Source organism: Pristiophorus japonicus, chromosome 21 (genome assembly GCF_044704955.1).
Source record: "Pristiophorus japonicus isolate sPriJap1 chromosome 21, sPriJap1.hap1, whole genome shotgun sequence".
NCBI classification, from domain to species: Eukaryota; Metazoa; Chordata; class Chondrichthyes; family Pristiophoridae; genus Pristiophorus; species Pristiophorus japonicus.
Window position 1 is genome coordinate 78248218 of NC_091997.1, and position 15891 is coordinate 78264108.

Sequence of the window (15891 nt, forward strand, 5' to 3'; positions counted from 1 at the left end):
CAGTTTGCTGAGCTCTTCAAAGGACTTGTCCGCTGGCTTCTCGGGTGCGAGTAGGTCTTTCATCAGCGCATACGTCTTGGATCCACAGCTGATCAGTAGATGCGCCCTTCGCTTGTCAGCCGCTTCCTCTTCCAGCCAGTCCTTCGTGACAAAGCTCTGCTGGAGCCTCTCAACGAAATCATCCCAGTCCTCACCAACACAGTGCCGTTCCTCTGTGCTACCGGTGGCCATCCTCGTGGGTCGTTGATTCCCGTTTCCCGTCACCAAATATAGTGTCCTTGCACCTTACCATCACACGAGGCATGTACTGCAGACAAGGTCACTATGTGACCTGAACCTTTATTCCCAGGACCAAGATGTGCTGACCCTGCATGGGACCTCCCTTTATATACCTGGATGACCAGGTGAGGAGTGTCTCCCACAAGTTCACCCCCTGTAGTCAAGGCATGCATTTCTCAGGTGTATACAATGTACAGTGTTGTTACATAAAGGTTACAGTTATGTGAAGGTTACAAACATGACAACAGCCATGTTAAAATAGTGGTCAGAGCAAGGTTAGCATGCATTCTCTAATTTCAGCAGTTATTTATAGGCTATTCTGTTTAACACTTAGTTTTCTTTCAAAAGAAAAATAAGACTTGCATTTATATAGCACCTTTCATGACCCAAGGATATTCCAAAGTGCTTTAAAGCCAATGAAATATTTTGAAGTGTTGTAATGTCGGAAATGCAGCAGTTTTTTGACACGACAAGTTCCCACAAACAGCAATGTGATAATCACCAGATAATCTGAATTAGTGATGTTGGTTGAGGGATAAACATTGGCCCCAGAACACTGGGATTAAACCCCCACACTTCTTTTTACAATCTATATTCGTGACTTGGATGAAGGGACCGAGTGTAATGTAGTCAAACTTGCTGATGATACAAAGATAGGTTGGAAAGCAAGTTCTGAGGAGGACTCAAAAGAATCTGAAAAGGGATATAGACAAGCTAAGTGAGTGGGCAAAAAATTGGCAGATGGAGTATAATATGGGAAAATGAGTTGTTATCCACTTTGGTAGAAAAAATAAAAAAGCAAATTATTATTTAAATTGGGAGAGATTACAAAATGCTGCGGTACAGAGGGATCTTGGGGTCATTGTACATGAAACACAAAAAGTTAGTATGCAGGTACAGCAAGTAATCAGGAAGGCAAATGAATGTTGGCCTTTATTGCAAGGGACATAGAATATAAAAGCAGAGAAGTCCTGCTACAACTGTACAGGGTATTGGTGAGACCACACCTGGAGTATTGCGTACAGTTTTGGTCTCCTTATTTAAGGAGGGATATACTTGCATTGGAGGCAGTTCAGAGAAGGTTCTCTAGGTTGATTTCTGAGATGAAGGCGTTGTCATATGAAGAAAGGTTGAGCAGGTTGGGCCTATACTCATTGGAGTTTAGACAACTGAGAGGTGATCTTATTGAAACGTATAAGATTCTGAGGGGGCTTGACAGGGTAGATGCAGAGAGGATGTTTCCCCTCATGGGGGAATCTAGAACTGTTGAGCATCATTTTAGAATAAGGGGTCACCCATTTAAAACGGAAATGAGGAGGAATTTCTTCTCTCAGAGGGTCGTGAATCTTTGGAATTCTCTACCCCAGAGAGCTGTGGAGGCTGGGTCATTGAATATATTTAAGGTGGAGATCGACAGATTTTTGAAGAATAAGGGAGGCAAGGGTTATGGGGAGCAGGCAGGAAAGTGGAGTTGAGACCAAGATCAGATCAGACATGATCTTATTGAATAGCGGAGCAGTCTCGAGGGGCCAAATGGCCTACTCCTGCACCTCTTCCTTATATTTTTGAAATAGTACTATGGGATCTTTTACGTCCACTTGAGAGAGCAGACGGGGCCTCAGTTTAGAGTCTTATCCAGAAGACAGTGCCTCTGACAGTGCAACACTCCCCCAGCACTGCACTGGACGTTAGCCTAGATTTATGTGCTTAAGTCTCTGCAGTGGGGACTTGAACCCACAACCTTCTGACTCAGAGGCGACGGTAAATAGAAGTTGTCATGTATTGATGCTTGGGGTCACTCGACACCAGGGGGTGCCACTGTCGGAGGTCATATGGCTGTACGCGCATGTGTGCAGGCCCTGGTATATAAGTGCTGGTACCATGTCTTGTACTCACTTTTGGGCGCAAATAAAGTGAACCAGATTTACACCTGAGTGAGTTTACAGCACAATCCTTTTGAGTCATTATATACGTAACATTTGGTGACGAGGTGACTTCAGAACCTTCGCATGCACAATGGGCACTATTGGAATTCTGGAGAGATTTGTGGATGGCGAGGATTGGGCGGATTTTATTGACCGCCTGGTTCAGTATTTTGTGGCCAACAACATGGCGGGAGACGATGACGCAGTTAGGCGCCGGGCGGGTTTCCTCACTGTTTGTGGTTCAAGAAGATATGGCCTCATGAAGAATCTGCTCTCGCCTGCACAGCCAACGGACAAAGGATTGTGTGCTTTGGTACGTGACCATCTCACACCAAACAAAGGGATCATTATCTCATGCTATCACTTCTATGCACATGTTCATGCTGAGGGTCAGGATATGTCGGGATTCGTTGCCGACCTGCGACGTCTTGCTGAGCCGTGTAAGTTCGGGACCATGTTGGAAGACATGCTGCGAGATTTCTTCGTGATAGGCACCAACCATGATGTGATTCTCCGAAAGTTATTGGCTGCAGAGACGCTGGATTTGAGCAAGGCCATCGTGACTACCCAGGCATGCATGCGACTGATGATAATTTGAGACAGATATCATCAAAAAGTCGGAGCTCCAGGGCAAGTACTGTAAACAAGATTATCTCGTCATTTGGCAGAGCTGCTTATGGCAGGGCCTACTCGACTGCTTACATGAAACCTGCAGCTGCTCAAAGTCTGCCAGCTGGTACGAATCCTATTTCATCCTGTTGGCATTGTGGAGGCAACCATCGGCCTCAGTGTCAGTGTAGGCAGTACATCTGTAACGGCTGATCCAAAGTGGGGCATCTTCAGGGAATATGCCCACAACTGAGCAAGTGTACTGCCGCTCATCACATTGGTGATGATGACCAGTCTAGTGCTGGCCCGGATGCACAACCTGAGGAGGAAGCGTAAGGTCTGTATTTGTTCTTGGGAAAGAGCCAGCCGATAATGGTTAATGTGAAACTGAATGGTGTGCCGGTATCGATGGAGCTGAACACGGGTGCTAGTCAATCGATAATGAGCCAAAGGACATTTGACAAGCTGTGGGACACTGAGGCAGTGAAGCCTAAGCTGAGTCCAGTCAATGCCAAGTTGCGTACTTATACTAAGGAACTTGGCGGTGATTGGTAGTGCAGTCGTCAAGTTGTAGTCAAGTGGTGTGATTTATGATCTTCCATTAAGGATCGTCCCAGGCAATGGTCCAACGGTGCTCGGCAGGAATTAGCTCGAGAAAATCAAGTGGAATTGCAACGATATCAAAGCGTTAACATCGGTGGATGACACTTCATGTGCATAAGTGTTGAAGAAGTTTCCTTCTTTGTTTGAACCGGGCATTTGAAATTTTATGGGAGCCAAGGTGCAGATTCATCTGGATTCTGATTCAAGGCATGTCTATCATAAAGCTCGGTCTGTTCCCTATATGATGAGGGAGAAGGTTGAAATTGAGCTTGACAGACTCCAAAGTGAAGGGGTCATATCACCGGTCCAGTTTAACGACTGGGCCAGTCCTATTGTTCCTGTGTTGAAGAGTGATGGCACTGTCAGGATTGTGGAGACTACAAGGTTACGATTAACCAATTTTCGAAACAGAATCAGTATCCGTTACCGAGAGCTGATGACCTGTTCGCCATGCTAGCTGGTGGAAAGTCCTTCACTAAACTGGATCTGACATCGGCCTATATGAGCTTGTCGACACTTCGAAGAAACTTACCTTCATCAAAGCCCATAAAGGACTGTTTGACTACAACTGGTGTCCTTTTGGAATTCGTTCGGCTGCTGCCATATTTCAGAGGAATCTGGAAAGTCTACTAAAGTCCGTCCCTAGAACTGTCATGTTTCAAGATGACATTCTAGTCACAAATCGCGAGACATCTGAACAACCTTGAGGAAGTTCTACACCGACTGGACAAAGTGGGACTCAGGCTGAAACGTTCGAAGTGTGTCTTCATGGCCCTGAAGTTGAATTCCTGGGGAGAAAGATTGCTGCTGATGGCATCAGGCCTACGGATTCAAAAACCAAGGCCATCAAAAATGCACCCAGGCCTCAGAATGTGACGGAGCTGCGTTCGTTCCTTGGGCTACTCAACTATTTTGGTAATTTTTTATCCGGACTGAGCACTTTACTAGAGCCACTGCACATGCTGCTCAGAAAAGGCGACAACTGGGTCTGGGGTGTATCTCAAAATAGAGCTTTTGAGAAAGCTAAGAATCTGCTCTGTTCAAACAAGCTGCTGGTTCACTGTGATCCGTGTAAGCATCTTGAATTGGCCTGTGATGCTTCATCATATGGGGTTGGCTGTGTACTCCAACAAACAAATGAATCGGGTAAACTACAACCTGTTGCGTATGCTTCGAGAAGTTTGTCAGAAGTGGAAAGAGCTTACAGCATGGTAGAAAAAGAAGCTTTGGCCTATGTGTATGGGGTAAAAAAAAATGCATCAGTACCTGCTTGGTCTCCGCTTTGAACTTAAAATGGATCACAAGCCACTCATTTCAATATTTTTGGAAAACAAAGGTATTAATACCAATGCATCGTCCGAGGTGGGCATTGACGCTGTCTGCCTATGACTATGTTATTCGTCACAGACCGGGCACTGAGAATTGTGCCGATTCACTGAGTCATCTGCCTTTGCCCACACCAGATATGGAGATACCTCAACCTGCAGATCTACTGTTAGTAATGGAGGCTTTTGAGAGTGAAGGTACCCCTGTCACTGCTCAACAAGTTTGGACCTGGACCAGCCATGATCCTATTTTATCGGTTGTAAAACTTTGTGTCCTCAGTGGTGATTGGTCTGCAATACCCATGGAGATGTGTGATGAGACCAAATCTTACAACCGTCGCAAAGATGAACTGTCCATCCAGTCAGATTGTTTACTGTGGAGCAATCGTGTTGTTATGCCCAAGAAAGGCAGAGAAAATTTGTACGTGAACTACATAGCACTCATCCTGGCATTGTCATGATGAAAGCCATTGCCAGGACTCATGTTTGGTGGCCTGGAATTGACTCTGATCTGGAATCATGTGTGCAGCAGTGCAATACTTACATGCAGCTAAGTAAAGTACCAGCAGGATCTCCGCTGAGACTTTGGTCATGGCCATCTAAACCATGGTCGAGGATCCACATCGATTTTGCGGGCCCTTTCCTGGGAAAGATGTTTTTTGTTATGGTGGATGCATATTCAAAGTGGATAGAGTGTATTATTATGTCATCCAGTACGTCCACAGTTACCGTTGAGAGCCTTTGTGTCATGTTTGCTACTCACGGTTTGCCTGACATTGTTGTAAGCAACAACGGATCTTGCTTCACAAGTCTGGAGTTTCAAGAGTTCATGAAACTCAATGGCATTAAACATGTGAGGTCAGCCCCATTAAAACCTGCTTCTAATGGTCAAGCAGAGTGTGCTGTTCAAATGATCAAGCAGAGTATGAAACGTGTGACTCAGGGTTCACTGCAGACTCGTTTGTCACGCATGTTGCTTAGTTACAGGACAAGACTTCACACGCTTACTGGGGATTCCTCTGCTGAACTACTGATGAAGAGAAATCTCAGGACCAGGTTCTCTCTTCATCCCGATTTGAATGATCGTGTTGAAAACAGACGTCAGAGTCAGCAATTGTATCATAATCATGCTGCTGTGTCATGTGATATTTCTGTCAACGATCCGGTTTATGTATTGAACTACAGTCAAGGTCCAAAGTGGATCGCCGGTACTGTCACAGCCAAGGAGGGCAACAGAGTGTTTATTGTCGTGCTCAAGAATGGGCAAACATGCAGGAAACATGTTGATCAAGTGAAGCTGCAGCACACGGATGAACTGGAACCGCTTGAGGAAGATGCCGTCAGTGACCAACCAACCAATGTTCATTCATTAGAGGACTTTGCTGTCATTACTGGACCTGGACTTTCAGTCTCTGACATGGTCATTACCACTCCCATCAGATCGGTTACTCAGCCTCCAGTCAGAACAGTCAGAACTGAGACGATCAACTCATGAGCGGAAAGCCCCAGACCGTCTTAATTTGTAAAGAGACTGATACTAAGATTTTGAAGGGGGATGTTGTCATGTATTGATGCTTGGGGTCACTAGACACCAGGGGGTGCTACTGTCGGAGGTCATCGGGCTGTACGCGCGTGTGCGCGGACCCTGCTATATAAGTGCTGGTACCATGTCTTGTACTTACTTTTGGGTGCAAATAAAGTGGACCAGGTTTACACCTGAGTGAGTTTACAGTAACAAGATTTTTGAGTCATTATATACATAACAGAAGTAACGGTTAATAACATCTGTAGTGAAAACCAGAGAGACAGACAAATGACTGAAATTCAGAAGGAGCATGAGTTTTTTTTTAAATTACAAACTAATAGCCAATCACAGTGTTAGTTTTATATTTTCCCTTTCATTTTCTCTCTTCCCCACCCCCCAAAGGAATGGACTTGTTTTGGGGTAGAAAGACATGGGAGCTTGCTACCATCTAATATCTTGTTGAAGCAGCTATTCATGTGTGAACCCAGACATTGGCTGGCTATTTGAATGTGAAGGCATGTATAAGTTATCTCTTAAGCCACGAGCGCCAACATACTTTGGGCTAGACTTTCCACTTCACATCGCCCATCTATGGCCCATCTATCACCCAAAACGGACCTCTATTGCCCATTTTGTGCAAGACTCGGCCCAAAACATCGCCGGAAAAACAGGTGCCTAAGTTTCCACTTTGATCGCCTAGAAGATCGCCGAAATTATAGCCCACACAAGGCCCATCCCAAGTTTCGGCATCTAGCATGCACTTCGCTGGGCCGATGTAAGGCCCAAAAGAGTGCTGAAAAATAGTTGCTTTTACTGGGCCTAAGAGATGGAAATGGGCACTACGGACGCCATTTTGAACTTCAGAGGCAGGGTGGAGGATTAGTTGTGAGTTATTTAGAGAGTTAATTTAAAAATAATTGTACTCAGAATATTGGGACAGGGAATATAAATAGGTATTATCAGTTATTTTTGGTAAATAGCTTTTATATATTGAAATTATTTTGTAAAAAGCTTTTACATAGTGAAGTTATTTACTGGTATTGTTGGGGTCTATCAAACTGACTGGTATACAGCGTATAGAGTACAGAGAGTGCAGAGTACAGTGATTAGAGAGTATAGAGTAGAGAGATTATTAAAATTAATGAAAGTAATTATCGATAGTGATGGGGCCCATGCTTTCCCTGGCTTTAATTGCAACTGCTGACACACTGGTTACTGAAAGGATCAATCGAAGAGGTGGCACAGTAATGCGTAGATGGAGACGAAGACAGAGGAGGAGACCGTACAGCCAATGAAGGTACTTGGAAAAGCAATCTTACCTGAACTTGTCTGAAAATGCTTGTCTTAGGAAGCTGCGATTCTGGAAGGAGGTCATCGATGAGATATGTCAACTCGTCAAGGGTGATCTGCAGCCTTCCAGCACCATCAGAACCGCACTGTCCGTTGAGGTGAAGGTTACTGCTGCCCTAGCCTTCTATGCATCGGGATCTTTTCAGGCTTCAGCTGGCGACATCTACCATATCTCTCAGCAAGCTACAAACTACTGCATTCGACAGGTGACTGAAGCCCTCTACGCTCGCAGGATGGACTTCATAAGCTTCCCAATGACCAGGGAGGCACAGACCGAGAGGGCTTTGGGTTTCTCGAGAATAGCAGACTTACCCAAGGGTGCAGGGAGCAATAGACTGCACGCACATTACCCTTAAAGAACGCAAAGGTGTTTCATAACAGAAAGGGGTTCCACTCACTAAATGTGCAGCTTGTTGTCGATCACAATCAAACAATTTTAGCAGTGAATGCTACATTTCCTGGCAGCATCCATGATGCGCACATCTTACGTGAAAGTGCTATCCCTGACCTTGTCAATCAGCCAGAAGGTCACGGTTGGATGCTAGGGGATAAAGGATATGGCCTTGCCAGTTGGCTGATGACCCCTCTGCGTAATCCCATCACTGAAGCACAGAAACAGTATAATGAAAGTCACATAGCGACCCGCAACATAGTTGAAAAGACAATTGGAGTCCTAAAGCAGCGCTTCAGATGCCTCGATCATTCTGGAGGCAGCCTACAGTACCATCCTGATCAGGTAGCAGAGTTTATTGTGGTGTGTTGCATGCTGCATAACCTAGCTATAATGAGAGGATAAGTAATGCCAGATCATGCTGCAGGTCCACCTCCAGAAGGAGATGAGACAGAAGAGGCAGCCGGTGAGGATGAAGAGGAGGAACAGGCGGGAGAGGACGTGGGTGAGGACATAGGGGACCTTAATCAGCCTGGTGATCTAGCACCGGTAACACCTCACCTCTCCCGAGCCAGTGGCAGTTACACGGCCGTTAAGTTTTTGCGTCAGCAGCTCATTAATGAACGCTTTGCATGAACTATTAATTGTGGATATTCAATTGTTCAATTACAGTTAGGGCCAATTAAAAGTTTCATTTGTGTGGGGTTTCCTTATTGTCTTTCCTGCACTGGCCTATCATCTGAATTAGTTTAAGTAAAGTTTAAAGTACTGGCAAAGTAAAAGTACTGGTATAACAACAGAATAAACAAACAAATATGCATGACAAACTGTACATTTGAAAACTAATGTAACTAAGAGAGAAGGCAGAAAAGTTGTTGAATAATTTTTTTTTTATTAACAAAGCTAGAATTTTTTTAATAAACTAATGAACAATACCCTCCCTCCAACCCCCCGCCCCCCGCACCAACCCACCCTTCCCTCAAATCCCCAAAACGTTATAACATGAAGAAATTGAACATTTAAGTAACAATAACATTTATGGAACTATTGAAAAACAGTCCCCCCTCCCTACTTGCGGCCACGTTTCCCTCCAGATCCTGTCCCACCCTGTGTTCGCACCCCACCCGCCCGTTTTGGTCTCCGCAGACCGACACGAATGAGTTGTGCAGTGTGGGCCGGCAAGACTTCCTGCCGTGGTGGAGGTGAGAGAGCGGAAGTAGAAACCTCAGGCTCCACTTCTGAGTCAGGAGGAACTGTGTCCTCCATACTCACTTGTGTGCTTGGGGTCTCGCTGCGAGTGGGCACGGCACCTTGGGGTGCAGCGCCGTGTCCAGCCAGCAACGCGTGCCGTAGGGCATTTGTTGCGGCTGTCAGCTCCCTAATCGCCTCCAACGTCTCCCGAGCAGTCTGTGACTGCTCAGAAGACCAGCTGGAGAAGCTCGAGCAGAACGCGCTCCAGGTTGTGGAGAACTGGCTCCAATTTGATGGGAAATCCGCGAACCCCTGGATAAGGTCGCGACCGATCGCGACCGTCTCCCTGCACAGGGTTAGTAAGCTCGCCGTCTGGTCCTCCGTGGTAGGCGGTTGCATAGCACGCTGACCGGACCTCCGTGGCGTCGGCGTGTGCAATGTCACGCGCCTTGGCGTCACCACCTGCTCACCGCTTGGTCCCGGTGCATCATCCATCTCAAAAGAGATAGCGCAGGTTGTTCCCCCCCTCCACAAAAAAAATCTCTTCTTCTTCCTCCTTCTCCTCCTCCTGTTCATGCACAGCAGCAGGAGTCTGCAGTGCCTCCTCCTCTGCCTCTTCCTCCAGCGAAGTTCCTGAAGGGTCAGTGTCCACTGACTCCACGGACACTTGTTGACCTTTGAAAGATAAATGAAATTTATAAACAACGTTTAACAATTCAAATCAATACATCTCAATTTTTCAAGAACTCAAAACATTACAATGCTTTCCATTACTCCATATCACAAGGGATCACCAGGCCTAACATGACCTCAGTCGAAGATCAATAGTACATCACAATTATATATCAAATTAAATTATAATTGCATAACATTACATGCGCAACTAAGATATATGTAGTATTTACTATTGATTCACACATTGCACAATGCACAGTTCTCATTACTCACGTGACTCAAGGATGGGTTCGGCCACACCACGGGTTGTGACCGAACGGCTTTCTGGCCCCACCAAGGCCACCGCAAGCTCCTCGTAAGCACTTAAAGACTGGAACATGGCAGAGCCCCGCCTGTCCTGTGTTGCTCGCGGTGGTTGATAGATATCTTCTTCTGTAAATGATAAGATAACATTGCACGGCATAAGCAAATGGATTTGACAATAAACATTTAAGACTGACAGATTTAAATGTTCAATTACAAATTTGCATTACATTGCATAGGAATCAAATATTTCATACTATAACATTCAACTTTATGCTGGGGTGCATAAATGTATTCATAATTTAGTTATGTTTAAAAATTACGAAATAACATTGCAGGTTCTAGTTACAATTTCCATACATCATTAAATAATACATGTAGATGATTTCAAATATAAATTTCAACTTACTCTGGCAGCCGCCAGTAGGCTATTCCATCTTTTGTGGCACTGGTCCGGTGTCTGCGCTTCATTTGTTGCCGACGTGACCACGTCGCCAATCTCTGCCCAAATCCTCCCATATGCACGGGGTGGAGGTTTTCCATGCCCACCCCGTGTCAGATCCTCCCACCTCATGCTGACTATATTCACGAGGGCCTCATTGGCCTCCTCGCTGAAGGGCTTGGCCCTTCGCCTTTCAAATGATCCTTCCATTTTCAAAGAATAAAATGCTGATGATATATTTTTAAATTAAATTCTAAGTAATATTATTATTGTACTTAACAGTATTTAAAATTTGTTAGAATGCAAAAATAATTCAAAATATGTGTAATATTATCAGATAAATTCAAACAATCCAGAAAATCCTTTCTCCTTTCTCCTTTCTCCACTCTCTCTCTCCCCAACCCTCACAGAGCTTCTGAGCATGTACGATGACCCCTTCCCTCTCAAAACGCGGCAAAGAAAATCAACCTAAAAAAAACTCAAGCTACACATGCGCAGTATTGCGTTGCTAGGGTAGCTTTCTTCTCTTCATTGACTTCCGTTTTCTTTTGGGCGATCGTGAGATCACCAAAAAATCAGATCGCCCATTTGACATCGCCGGGGTAAGGCCGAGTGAAAAATCGCAAAAAAAAAAATGGGCCTTGTGCCGGCGATCAGCACGGGCGATACGTCCCACATCACTGGAACAAGGCCCATTTTTCTGGGCCTTAGCCATCTAGTGGGAAGTCTAGCTCTCAGTTCTCAACTCTTTTACTTGTCCAATGTGAGGGTTAATCAGTATGATGAAAGCCAGCTTTTTTTTTAAAAAAAATTCCTTTGCTAATTTTTCCACATACATATGAGAATACTCAAACATAGAATACAATACTGATTTTCTAAATCAAACGTGAGCATTATTTTATTTATACAATCACCCAAAGCCATCACCGCACATAAATTCTGCAGCATTACTCCACTGTAGTTGGATTGCTAATCACCTTTTCTTCCTCTGAATCGAGTTCGGCTATCCAGCATTGATCTTTTACATTCAAAGAAAGTAAGTTGTAATGTCTTGCAATGTCCTTCTTTTAAGCATTGTTTCGGCATCTTTCCTTCCTTCCGCACCGCAGTCGAGTTGCAGCAAGCAGCTCCTCAGGTCTTCCCTCACCCCAGAGCAGGCCACGCTGTCCACCTCCTTGTCTTCGTAATATTTCGGCATCACTCATCATCATCGGCAGTCCCTCGGGATCGAGGAAGACTTGCTTCCACTCTACAAGTGAATTCTCAGGTGACTGTACAGTCCAATATGGGAATTACAGTCTCTGTCACAGGTGGGGCAGACAGTGGTTGAGGGAAAGGGTGGGTGGGACTGGTTTGCCGCACGCTCCTTCCGCTGCCTGCGCTCAGTTTCTGCATGCTCTCAGCGACGAGACTCGAGGTGCTCAGCGCCCTCCCGGATGCTCTTCCTTCACCTAGGGCGGTCTTTGGCCAGGGACTCCCATGTGTCGGTGGGGATGTTGCATTTTATCAGGGAGGCTTTGAGGGTGTCCTTGAAACATTTCTCTGCCCACCTTTGGCTCGTTTGCCGAGTAGAGCGCTTGCTTTGGGAGTCTTGTGTCAGGCATGCGAACAATGTGGTCTGCCCAGCAGAGCTGGTCGAGTGCGGTCAGTGCTTCAATGCTGGGGATGTTGGCTTGGTTGAGGACGCTAATGTTGGTGCATCTGTCCTCCCAGGGGATTTGTAGGATCTTGCGGAGACATCGTTGGTGGTATTTCTCCAGCGACTTGAGACATGGTCCATGTCTCTGAGTCATATAGGAGGGTGGGTATTACTACAGCCCTGTAGGCCATGAGCTTGGTGGCAGATTTGAGGGCCTGGTCTTCGAACACTCTTTTCCTCAGACAGCCGAAGGCTGCACTGGCGCACTGGAGGCGGTGTTGAATCTCGTCGTCAATGTCTGCTCTTGTTGATAAGAGGCTCCCGAGGTATGGGAAATGATCAATGTTGTCCATCACTGCACGTCCATTAAAAGCCAGCCCTTTGCTTCTTTCTCACTGAATCCGTGTGTGTGTGTGTGTTTGTGTGTGTGTGGGTGGAAATACTCTATCCCCACTGGAATTTAAAGTTGCAACCTAATCATTTGCAACCAGCCTGCGGAGGCGAAAACAGCTGGAGGAGCAGCGGTGTAGTCACTGTCGAACACGTGGTACGGGTAATGGCGGCGGCCACTCTGACTTCTCTCGTGACCCCTCGAGAAACTAAAATGGAGCAGGGCCCCAGCGTCCCTCATCTCCCACCACCTCTCCTGAAGGCGCTGCTCAGTGCCGAGCTTGCGGCGCACATCCCACCGTAGGCCATGAGGCCCATACAGCAGAGTCTGGTCTCCAGTCGTCTCGGACCCCCTTGCCACTGGACCAAGACCTCGCTCTGCTAAGCCCGTGTAGTAGCCAGTGTGCAACAGCCACCCAATGTTAAAACAACTCACGCACAGGCACCTTCTACCCTTCAAAATGAAGATTGGGACCTGGAACGTCAGGACCCTATCCCCAGAACCCTACGGCAACATCTGTGGGAACTTGCAGCCAAGTGTGAGTGAACAATATTTCTCTAACAATATTTCTCAGGTGGACATAAAAGATCCCACGGCACTATTTCAAAGATGAGCAGGGGAGTTATCCCCGGTGTCCTGGCCAATATTTAGCCCTCAATCAACATAACAAAAAGAGATGATCTGGTCATTATCACTTTGCTTTTTGTGGGAGTTTGCTGTGCCCAAATTGGCTGCCGCGTTTCCCACATTGCAACAGTGACTACACTCCAAAAAGTACTTCATTGGCTGTAAAGCACTTTGGGACGTCCGGTGGTCGTGAAAGGTGCTATATAAATGGAAGTCTTTCTAACAGAGCTGCCATTATTGGGGAAATGACAGGTGTGAGAATCATAATGGGCAAGAAAGATAAAGATTCAAAACTCAGATCAACTGATTGCAGTGTGCAGACAAAATTATAGACCTTTACAAACACTCTGATTGATCCAGTAATAATAACTACCTGGATCAGTTTTAATTACCTGGATTTGCCTTCTAAGTTCAGTGGCCTTAAAGGGACAGGTTGGGTTACACACTAAATGTTCCAGCAATGCTTCAGATTCCAGACTACCCATGACCAATGCATAACTAAAACCGTCTATTTCCACCTCCATAACATCGCCCACCTCTGCCCTTGCCTCAGCTCATCCACTGCTGAAGCCCTCATCCATGCCTTTGTTACCTCTAGACTTGACTAACCAATGCACTCCTGGCTGGCCTCCCACATTCCACCCTACGTAAACTAGAGGTAATCCAAAACTCGGCTGCCCCGTGTCCTAACTCGCACCAAGTCCCACTTACCCATCACCCCTGTGCTCGCTGACCTACATTAGCTCCCCGAGCAACGCCTCGACTTCAAAATTCTCATCCTTATTTTAAAATCCCATCATGGCCTCGCCCCTCCCTATCTCTGTAATATCCTCCAGCCCCACAACGCCCCCTCCCCCCCCGAGATGTCTGCGCTCCTCTAATTCTGCCCTCTTGAGCATCCCTGATTATAATCGCTCAACCATCGGTGGCCGTGCCTTCTGTTGCCTGGGCCCCAGGCTCTGGAACTCCCGGCCTAAACCTCTCCACCTCTCTACCTCTCTTTCCTCCTTCAAGACGCTCCTTAAAACCTACCTCTTTGACTAAGCTTTTGTTCACCTACGCTAGTTTCTACTTCTGCGGCTCGGTGTCAAATTGTTGTCTCATAATACTCCTGTGAAGCGCCTTGGGATGTTTCACTGCGTTAAAGGCGCTATATAAATATACAAGGTGTTGTTATTTTTTCCGAGGGACACAGATCAAAATTGGTTGGATTTTAACCCAAAATAAGTGCGTGCAGTTTAGTAGCGCCAGCATTATTTAACAGCTAACAAGTCTTGCTAAGAGGGAGTGGCTGTGATAAGCCTTCTTTAAACCATTGCTAGTCAGTATGAGGGAGTGCATGTGTGCAGGGGCCCAATTGTTCACCTTTAACATGATTACCAAGAGATGAATGCAAAAGAAACCAACATAATGACTACATGTTTAACAGCTCCTTGAGACAGAGACAGCTTGCTTGTTCCATAAGGTCAACTGACCAGTTCCGTGAAGATCTTACACTTCTCCCACAGGGATATTTAAGCTTATCACAAGAGAAGAGGGGGGCCTCACGCAACATGCATACCGCCAGTAAAGGATTTATAGCCAACAAACCCCCACTCATTCACATTTAGTAAAGAAACAATCTTCTGGTGAATGATTCTGTGTGACAACCTTACTGTGATTTTAAAAGGTTTTCAACCCACCATTTTGATAACACAGCATTTAAACAGTATGCCCAAAGTCCAGGCACATACTAGAAAAGAAAAAGACTTGCATTTATAGAGCGCCTTTCACAACCGCAGGACTTCCCAAAGCGCTTTACAGCCAATGCAGTGCTTTTAGAAGTGTAGTCACTGTAGCCGTGTAGGAAACACTTCTGTGTATCGCCTTGTGACGTTTTATTATGTTAAAGACGTCATATAAATAAAATTGTTCTTATTGAAACGCGGCAGCCAATTTGTGCTCAGCAAACTCCCTCAAACAGCAATGTGATAATGGCCAGATAATCGTTTTTTTTTGTGATGCAGGTTGAGGGATAAATGCTGGCCAGGACACGGGGGTTAACTGACCTACTCTTCTTCGAAATACAAGCAACTCTCGATTATCCGGGTCCCTCGGGGATCGGGCTATTCCGGGTAAACGATTTTGCCGCAAGGGCGAGTGCACGTCTCAGAGCTGAAATTTGCCGGTGATAGAACCAATCACGAAGACTTAGTTCATGTTATCATAGCATGAACGTAATAAAATACATGACAATGGATTCACCTGCTTCAATTTATGTGTTCATGCTAGTCGAAGTGATCGAGATTTTCACATGTGTGACAGTTATTTAATGCCTGTGTCAGTTGCAAAGTGAGAAATGAGTGCAGGCCTGAGTCAATTTATGTGTGATTGACACTTGAGGTGATCAAGATATTCATGTGTGTAACAGTTTTTAAAAACGCCTTTACAGATCTATTTATGGATAATCGAGAGCTGCCTGTAGACACATGGGATCTTTTACGTCCACCTGAGAGGGCAGATGGGGCCTCAGTTTAACATCACATCTGAACAACAGCACTGCCAACAGTGCAGCATTCCCTCAGCACTGCACTGGAGTGTCAGCCTAGGATCACTGTGCTCAAGACTCTGGAGTGG

At 45.8% G+C, this 15891-nt stretch overlaps 1 pseudogene; it reads right to left on the minus strand.

The window, feature by feature from the left end:
• Nucleotides 1-11587: 11587 nt before the first annotated feature.
• LOC139233724 (cytochrome c oxidase assembly factor 5 pseudogene) lies at nucleotides 11588-11816 on the minus strand (annotated as a pseudogene).
• Nucleotides 11817-15891: the final 4075 nt, after the last annotated feature.